General features: G+C 35.3%; 1 pseudogene; it reads right to left on the bottom strand.

Moving 5' to 3' along the window:
- Positions 1-6680: 6680 nt before the first annotated feature.
- Positions 6681-8897, bottom strand: LOC101560469 (annotated as a pseudogene).

The following is an 8897-nucleotide window of genomic DNA, read 5'->3' as shown; positions in this document are numbered from 1 at the left end:
ACAGCAATTAACCACTAGGAAGAATGTATGCAATGTGTTAATTATTGAAACTGTCCTACCAATTTGATTTGAAACTGTCTCATTGCTATTGGTTTATCAATAAAATTATGGGAAAAAAGAAGGAATCACAAGGAATTAAAATCTAAGAATTTGTATTAATTTTACTCAGAAATGTAGCCCCACATTAAATGGAGTTCATAGGCATTGAAGTTCTAGAATTATATGACAGTTAATGAAACAATAAAGATATTAAACTTAAATGTCAAGGTACATACATACAAAAGACAATAATTATGAATTTGCTAAAACATTTTGAAGGTTTATCTTCTACTAAAGCACGTTACATATATAGAAATATATATACAAAATTTTTTAATCCAGAATCCATTTCCTTTTTACAAATTATTTATTGATACAGGGTCTTGCTATGCAGCAGCTCATAGTGATCCTCCTGTTTCAGCCTCCCCAGGGCCGGGATTAGAGGTATGTGAAACCATGCCAGGTTTTGAGCCAGCACAGCACTGCCAGAGTCCAGGGTCAGGGTGGCATCTAGCACTGGGGATTAGGTGCTAGGTCCTTGTGCTTGCCAGGCAGGTGCTTAGACCACTGAGCCATCTCCCCAGCCCTAGATTCTATTTCTTTAATTAAAAGATAACTTATTTACTTTTCTGTATTTTTAATTCTTTTAGTATGCTTGCAGTACATAATGTTTATATTCCTTGTGTGGAGTTGTTACATGTACATAACACATCCCGATTCCTTTTTGAATCCCCTTTCTTTCTCCTCCTCTCGCTATCTCTTGATCTCCTTCCCAACTGAGAATGATCTACCTCCCTACTTCCTATTCTCTTTTATTTTGCTGTTTATTTAAAATTTAGGTTTATCATGTAAGAGAAAGCATGCAATAGTTAAGCTAGCGTGTCTAATGTATTGCACTTAACATCGTGGTCTCAAGACGTATCCATTTTCCTATAAATGGCTCATTTGTCTTTCTTTAGGCTTAAATACGACATTTACTTTATTTATTCATCTGTTTATTCATCTGCTGATGAACATATAGGCTGCTGCCAAGATTTAGATATTATCAGTTGTGCTGATATAAAAATGACTATGTATTATTATGATATGATTTTAACTCTTTGGGGAAAACAATAAGAAGGGTAACAGTTCATTCAAATAAAATTTCTGTTCGAGATTTTTGAGGAATCTTTGCACTGATTTCTATAGTAGTTTTATTAGTTTATATTCCCATCAACATTGTGCAAGGGTTCCTTTATTCCCTACAGACTTACTAGTATGTGTTGTTATTTGATGATGGCCATTCTTTCTGGGGTTAGATGGAAGTGTTGTTTTGATTTGTCTTTCTCTAATAGCCAGTGATGTTGAACATCTCTTTATGTTATTATTAACCATTTGTATTTTGTCTTCTGTGAAATGTCTATATATCTAGTTGCCCATTTTTTATGAGGTCTTTTATTTGGGAGATCTAATTTTTAAGTTCTTTTTATAGACATAAACCTCTGTCTGAGGAATAGCTAGTACATCTCACATTCTGTAGGCTTTAATTTCACTTATTCCTCTTGCTGTGAAGAACCATTTTAATTTGATAGGACTCCTTCCATCCATTGATTCTCAATACTATCTCCTGTGCAATCAGTATTCTTTCCAGAAAGTCCTTGCCTACTCCTGTAACTTTAAAAGTTTCACCTGTTGTATCTTCCAGCAGGTTGTTTCCCTTTTAACATTTACTTCTTTAATCCATTTTGACTTCAGTTTTGTACATGGTGAGAGATATGGGTCTAGATTCAATATTCTCTCTGTGGACATCCAGTCTTCCCAATGTCATTTATTAAACAGACTATCTTTCCTCTAGTGAATGTTTTCGATCTTCTTGTCAAAGATCAAACAGTTGAGTGAATGTAGGATTGTTTCTGAATCTACTCTGTTCCATTGAATCTCGTGTCCATTGCTTTGCCAGTACTATATTGTTTTCATCACTGTAGCTTTGTAATATAACTTTAAGTCAAGGGTTGTGATGCCCCCATTTTGCTCTTTTTTCTCCAGATTTTTTTTTTTACTGTTTTCCATCTCCTCTGCTTCCATATGAATTTTAAGATTGCTTTCCCCAGTTCTGTAAAGAATTTTTTCTGTATATAAAATTGAAACTATGGTAATTTTGACTACATTCATCTTACATACCTAGGAACAGGGGATATTGTTTCATTTCCTGATGTACTATTTTATTTCCTACTTCAGAGTACTGTAGTTTTCTTTGTAGAGGTCCTTCACTTCTTTAGTTTATTCCTAAGTATTTAATTTATTTAGTACTATTGTGAATGATAATTTTTTTCATAATTGCTTTCTCAGTGGAATACTATTAAATTTTGTGTTAATATCATGTCCTGCTATATTACTGAATTTGATTATTCATTATAAGTATCTTCTAGCAAATTTTAGGGGGATCTTACATATCTGCCTAGAGGATCACTACAAATTACAATTTAACTTCTTCCTTTTATACATATATCCTTTTCATTTCTTTATCCTGCCTAATTCCTCTTGCTAATGTTCTGAGTAATATGTCAAACAGAAGTGGTGATAGTGGACATTATTCTTGCTTCTGATTTTAGAAAAAAGCTTTCCAAGTTTCTCACATTTGATGTTAGAAGTAGGTTAGTAAATAGCTTTTAGCAGATTGAAAAGATCCTTCTATATTATTTTCATGAAAGATGTCAAATTTTTGTGGTGTGGGCATTCACAGTTATAAACTCTCTTAAGACTGTTTTTGTTGTGCTCCATGAATTCTGGTATGTTGTAGTGGCATTATTGTTTATTTATAGAAACTGTCTTGATTCTTCCTTAATTTTTCTATAACCCATTTTTTATTTGAGCATACTATTTAGTTTCCATCTTTTCACATAATGTGTTTTCTTTTGCCATCAATTTCTAGTTGCATTGCACTATGATTCAGTGATATATATATAGTTTGATACCAATTCTTTTACATTTATATATGCTTTCTTTATTGGCTAGTGTGTGTTTTATCTTTAAGAATGTTCCATCTGATGGTAAGAATGACTATTTAGTTGTTGGGTGGAACATTCTGTGACTATTAAATCCTTTTGTTTGAACATTTTATGAAGACTCTTTTTGTCATTGTTTTTTGTGTAGGTGATTTGTCTATTTGTGATAGTGGAGTATTGAGTTTGACACTATAATTGTGTTTATGTTTATCTGATCTTTTATGACCAGTAGAACATGTTGTATGAAGTTAAGTGTGCCATTATTTGATGTATACATAGTAATAATTGTTATCTTTATGTAGGATTGTTTCATTAACAAATATATAATGATCTTCTTTGTCTCTTTTGATCAATTTTGGCTTGAAGTTCACTTTGTATGAATATAAGGATACGCCTGCTTTTTTTTTTTCTCATTCCCATTGCATGAAATACTGTTTTCATCCTTTGACTTTTAGTCTAAGGATGTTGTTTTCGGTTAAATATATTTTTTCATACAGAATATGATTAATTTTTTCTTAATCCATTCTCCAATCTGTGTCTTTTAATAGGGGAATTGAGACCATTCATTTCAAGTTATTACTGATAGGTCTTAGGCTTATTCCAGTTAGTCTTATTTTCTTGTTGCTGCTTCTTAACTTTTCATTCTACTTAACTTCTCACCCCAGTTTGTATATTCCTTACATTGGACATTTTGTCACTGTTAACTTCATTGTCTCTTTCTAAGATATCCTTGAGAATTGGGAGAGTGTTGGTTTGTGGTTGTGGTGTTTAATTGATTAACTGTTAACTTGAGTGAGGAATGACCAACTGTATTGAGTCAGCATTGTTCTGGGCATGGAAAGCTAACTTTAAGGATGATTGTTATTGTAGTGGTACAAAAGGAAAACAGGAGAAAAGGATTTCAGGTGATTTTACTTGGAAGAGCTTCATTTTACCTGATTTTTCCTCAGAGAATCTTCAGCTGTTCTCAGAGACACTCCAGTCTTTCTTGTCATCTGGGACAGGTGCTATTCTCTTCAGAAGACCTCTAGTCTTTTTTGTTGTTGTTGTTTTGTTGTTTTTTGTTTTTTGTTGTTGTTTTTGAGGAACTTTATTTCTGATTTTATTACTTAACTTCAAAAATTAACTGACACATAGCAGAACGTATCTGTAGGGTACAATGAGGCACCTCTATACATATACACTTATGTAACAATACAGTCCGGGTAAATGGCATACCCATCACCTCAAGCACATCATTTCTTTTTACTGGGAGGCGTTGAAAATCTTCTCTAGTAGATCTTTAGAAATATACAGTCAATAGTTGTCAACCATAGTTGTCTTACAATGCTAATTCCTTCTATTCAATGACTCCTCTATCTAGGAGTTAGCTATCTTCTCCCCACCGTTTCCAGCTTCTGAGAAACACTATTCTACCCTCTACTTACATAAAACAACTTTTTCAACTTCCTCATGCATGTGAGAACATGTGGAAATAATTCATCATTTGTAAACACTTTCTTTTCCTGGCATACTAGTCTCATTTTCCTTCTAGACTCCTAATAAATCCTCCCCTGTTATTGATTGGGTTTTCCTTTCTACCTCTCCTTCCTTATGTTGGCATACCAGGACTTGCTCCTTTGCTAACTTTTCTAGCTGCACTAGGTGATGTCATCCAGTGCCACAGTTATTCCATCATTCCTTGCAAACTAATTTCTCCAGTTCTAAATTGTACCTTGAAGCCCAGAGTTAAATATCCAATTCCCAGTTGGATATTTCCAACCTCGCATCATAGAATTCAATTCCATACATCTCCAAATCTGATCTACCTCAGGTATGCCCCATCTGTTTCCTGGAAGGGTCAAAAATCTAGGAATAATTTTTAATTCCTCTTTTTCCTCCTACTAATATCAGCAGATCCTAACTTCTCTATCTTCACAATACACCCTAAATCCAATATCTAACCATTTCCTCATCAGCTAGGTCACTAGCTGAAGACTAGAACAGAAGCTAACTGATCTTTGTCTCCCCCGCCCTTCAATCTTCCACAATGTAATCTTTCTATTGCAGCTCCATATATCATACAGGGGAGTCAAATTATCCAACTCCTTTTCTCAATCTCTCTAATGGTTTCCATTGACATACTCAGACCAGGCTATAAAGACACTTCATGAACCAATCTCTGGCTTCTTCCCTATATAATTTCTTTCCACTCCTTTTAAACACTATGTTAATCTCACTAACTTCTCTGTTATTCCTCAAATATGACATATATATTACCATTTTGGGGCCACTTTACTGCCTTTAACGCTGTTCGGAGTGGCTTTTTCTCAAAATAGTCACATGTCTTATATGCTTACTTCATTAGGGTCTCAACCTATGACACTTCTTCAAAGAGGCTGTCTATAACCACTTTTCATGAGGAACAAACCCTCTCCACAGTCTCTTCTTACCCCATGAATTTTCTTCACAGCATCTGAGATATATTTACTTATATGCTTATTGTCTCTCTTCTTCACTGATATGCAAAGTCTATAAAAGCAGGTACTTTGCGTTAGTCACAGCTGGATAATCAGCACACAGAATACCTGGCACACAGTAAGATACTTAATAAATATCAATTAAATCAATGAATGGGATTTCTAGTTTCAAAATACCCAATAATATTGTTCTTGCTTGAATGGAAGGAAGAAAAAGAACCAAAAAAAAAATAGGTCCTTTAAACAAAGTTAATTCAGCTTTGTCCTTCTCAAATAATACAAATTTTATTAAAAGGATGAAAGTTTTTCAGTAGCCCTGAAGGAAAATTTTATAGTAAATTTTAAGCTATATATTATAGTTATTTAAAATATTTATAGGGGCTGCAAAAGTGGCTCAGTGGAGTAAGTGCTTTCCTGGCAAGTGCAAGGGCCTGAGTTCAATCCTTGGTTCCTCAAATAAAAAAAAAAGCTTCAGAAATACTTATGCAAATAAAGTTGCAATTAAACTGTCCAGGGCTAAATATTTTAAAATGAGATATGCTCATTTACGCACAAGTAAAATAAAGCATTTCCATAAAGTAAAACAGGAATAAACAGAAATACCTCAATCATCCCCATAATTCTCTCCTCTTTCTATTCTCTTTAAATTGCTACCAGTAAAGACCTAAGACCCAATCAGCTATTTTAGGCATTAGAGTCACATATATTGTCTTCTATTAATTTGGGGCTGGCAATGTTCATGTACCAAAAATGGCAATATCCACAGAGCTTCCACTAAGGTAGCAGAGTGTTTTGCATGGGTATGTCTGTGCATTAGCTCCCACTACCATATCTGCTCTCTTCTATCAGTGCAGGTTATAGTACACAAAACTGTAAAATATCTCACCACAAAGCATATTTGTCTCCTCCTGCATAATTTAGTGGAAGGCACGGCCTGATAACAAAGAGGTAATTTTTCACAAGTAGGCTAAAAATCCAGCTCCTGAAACATAAGTTAGCCACATCAGGGTTCTTCTGAGTTATGGTCAAAAGGCCAGTCTGAACACTATTTGAAGACTGTAGTCTTTCAGTGAATCAAATATGGAAATTCAAGTTGAGCTAGATGGTCTTGCCAGCAATGAGGATTTAGTCCAGCATTCAGTTTGTTTTATGCCAGCTTTCATTATTTAATGTTCATTGCTGTAGTTATGCCTTCTGATCATGGGACAGAAGAATGATGAATACTACTTCATATGAACAATTTCAAGCCTTGTAATCCTTCTGAAAATAAATAATCCAAATACAAGATCCATTTCTTCCCCTGAATAGACCTCAGGTTTACTGTCCTTTCTTCTGGGTTTTCCTGTAGCACAAAGAAAGCAGCATAGCTCAATAGAGAAGGGAGATGGATTATATTTAAGCTGCTTTTATACTTTACTATTCCAGTTTCTTCTAGGATTTTGGGATCAATGTATATTCCTTTCTCAAAGGGTTTGGATGTCCACAGGCAACCAACCATGGTTGTCAAATACTGATTAAATTGTTAACAAGTCTTGCTGCTATAACTGAACACTGACTTTGCCTTTTGTACTAACTCATTCTTCTTGGCAGCCATCAAATTTTTATGATACCTGTGCATAATGTAACAAAGTTAGTTCAAGATACTGGTATCCAAGCTGAGGAGTGAAGAATAGAAGATCCCAGGAGGAAACAATACCACTAATGGAAGGTCATGATTTATATATATGTCACATACCTTCTCATAGAAATCCAAAATAAAGTGCAGCAAGAAAGTACTGGTGCTATCCAAATGCATGGCAGTAGTGGACAGTATGGACTACATAGTCAATCAGTGCAGACACAGAGTTCATGGATCCACCCAAAGTTGTCTCTAGAGGACTTCTCATAAGTTTCTTGTGGATGTCTGTAGAAAGCCCTAACAGCCAATTCTCCAGTAGCTCTTTTAAACACTGAAGAACACTACACTTGAAATAAATGGATGATGTAAAGAAGAGTTGTGTCAGGTGGTCAAAAAGTAGTGGCTTCACCTCAGAGAAGCTACTAAAAGGAATCCAGCTCACAAGCTGAAGGATCTGTGACCAACAACAAATGCCATCCCAGAGAGGAATGCTCTTGTACAGGAAAGCTTCACAGGGATAAAACTCCTCTTGTAAGAAGCACTCTGCCCTGATGACTGTGTCCAAGAAGGTGGTAAATTCTTTTCCATGTTCATAATCATTCACCTTATACCAAATACATTCTTCTTGTAATATTTGACTCAATCAGTGGTACAGCCTCAGTAAGACTGACTCATCTCTGACACAGTTCATATAGTGAAGTAGCAGCGAGTTGTTTAGCACTGAGCCCATCTGAGAAGAAAGCTCTAAGCAATGCATGTTTTGTAAGAGTAGAGAGAAGCTCTTAAGCTGCTCTACTGGAAGTGATCCACTGCAACTAAGACAATCAGAAAAACTCATCTCCTTTTTTCCACATCCATTAGCATAGTTACCAGACTTTAGCCCTGGAATAACTAAGTGAGAATTCCATTTTCTTTTTAGAGGATGTAAATTAACTGGACTTAATGTCAGATTTAGAGGTTCAGAAAAAGATCCATGATCTCTAAATCTCACAGCAAGCACAGCTGAATACCAAAGATCCTTTGAATTCTTAAAGTAGATCTTCTTCCTTGTAGGCAAAGATACAGAAATCAAAGCAGGAGCAAAGCACTTGTAAAGTGACAACAAAGCCTGGAGATGAGGTTGCATTCCCATTTTGGCCTGAATATCAAGCAGTTTTCTTACATGAAATGGCTTGACATTGTCTTTTTTGGTGAGTAAATATAGCAAGTGGCAGACATAAGGGCACAGTGCATCATCTTGCAATGAAGCAAAGAAAACTCCATAAAGCAAGTTAATTTGCTCCTTATTTTCAATGAAGTCAAACATTGCAACCAGCCAACGATAGAAAAGTGCCTTGGTGTTACCAGAACACTTGCCAGCACAGATCCAGGAGATTGCTTTAACCACAGAATCTTCTGATATTAAAGTAGCTGGAATCATGCACTTCAGTATCCGTGTGTTTACAGCATTTCCAAATTTGCCACTGAGAGCCACATTCAGTAAAATATCAATGTCTTCTGGAGCTAACCCATTTTTCCAAGCCACATTTTCCATAGTTTCCAAGTGTTTCTTCAAAATTTTATCTTTACTTTGTGAAATTTTAATGGGACCTTTCTCAAAGTATCCCACTGCTACTTGCAGAGTATCTTCATCCATATGTTCATGAGCTGCCATTGGACTGTTCTGTTCCCAGATGATCTTTGAGTCACTTGGCTTCTGTTTTACTTTCCAGGCTGAGAGATGGTTTGAAAAGTATTCCCAACTTGTGAAGCTCTATTCTGTGCCTGGGAATGCTTAACTATCTTTTGAGGCAGCAT

This window comes from Octodon degus, unplaced genomic scaffold (genome assembly GCF_000260255.1).
Source record: "Octodon degus isolate 3935 unplaced genomic scaffold, OctDeg1.0 scaffold00051, whole genome shotgun sequence".
In the NCBI taxonomy this organism is placed as follows: domain Eukaryota; kingdom Metazoa; phylum Chordata; class Mammalia; order Rodentia; family Octodontidae; genus Octodon; species Octodon degus.
This window is presented reverse-complemented; position numbering and strand designations above follow the sequence as displayed.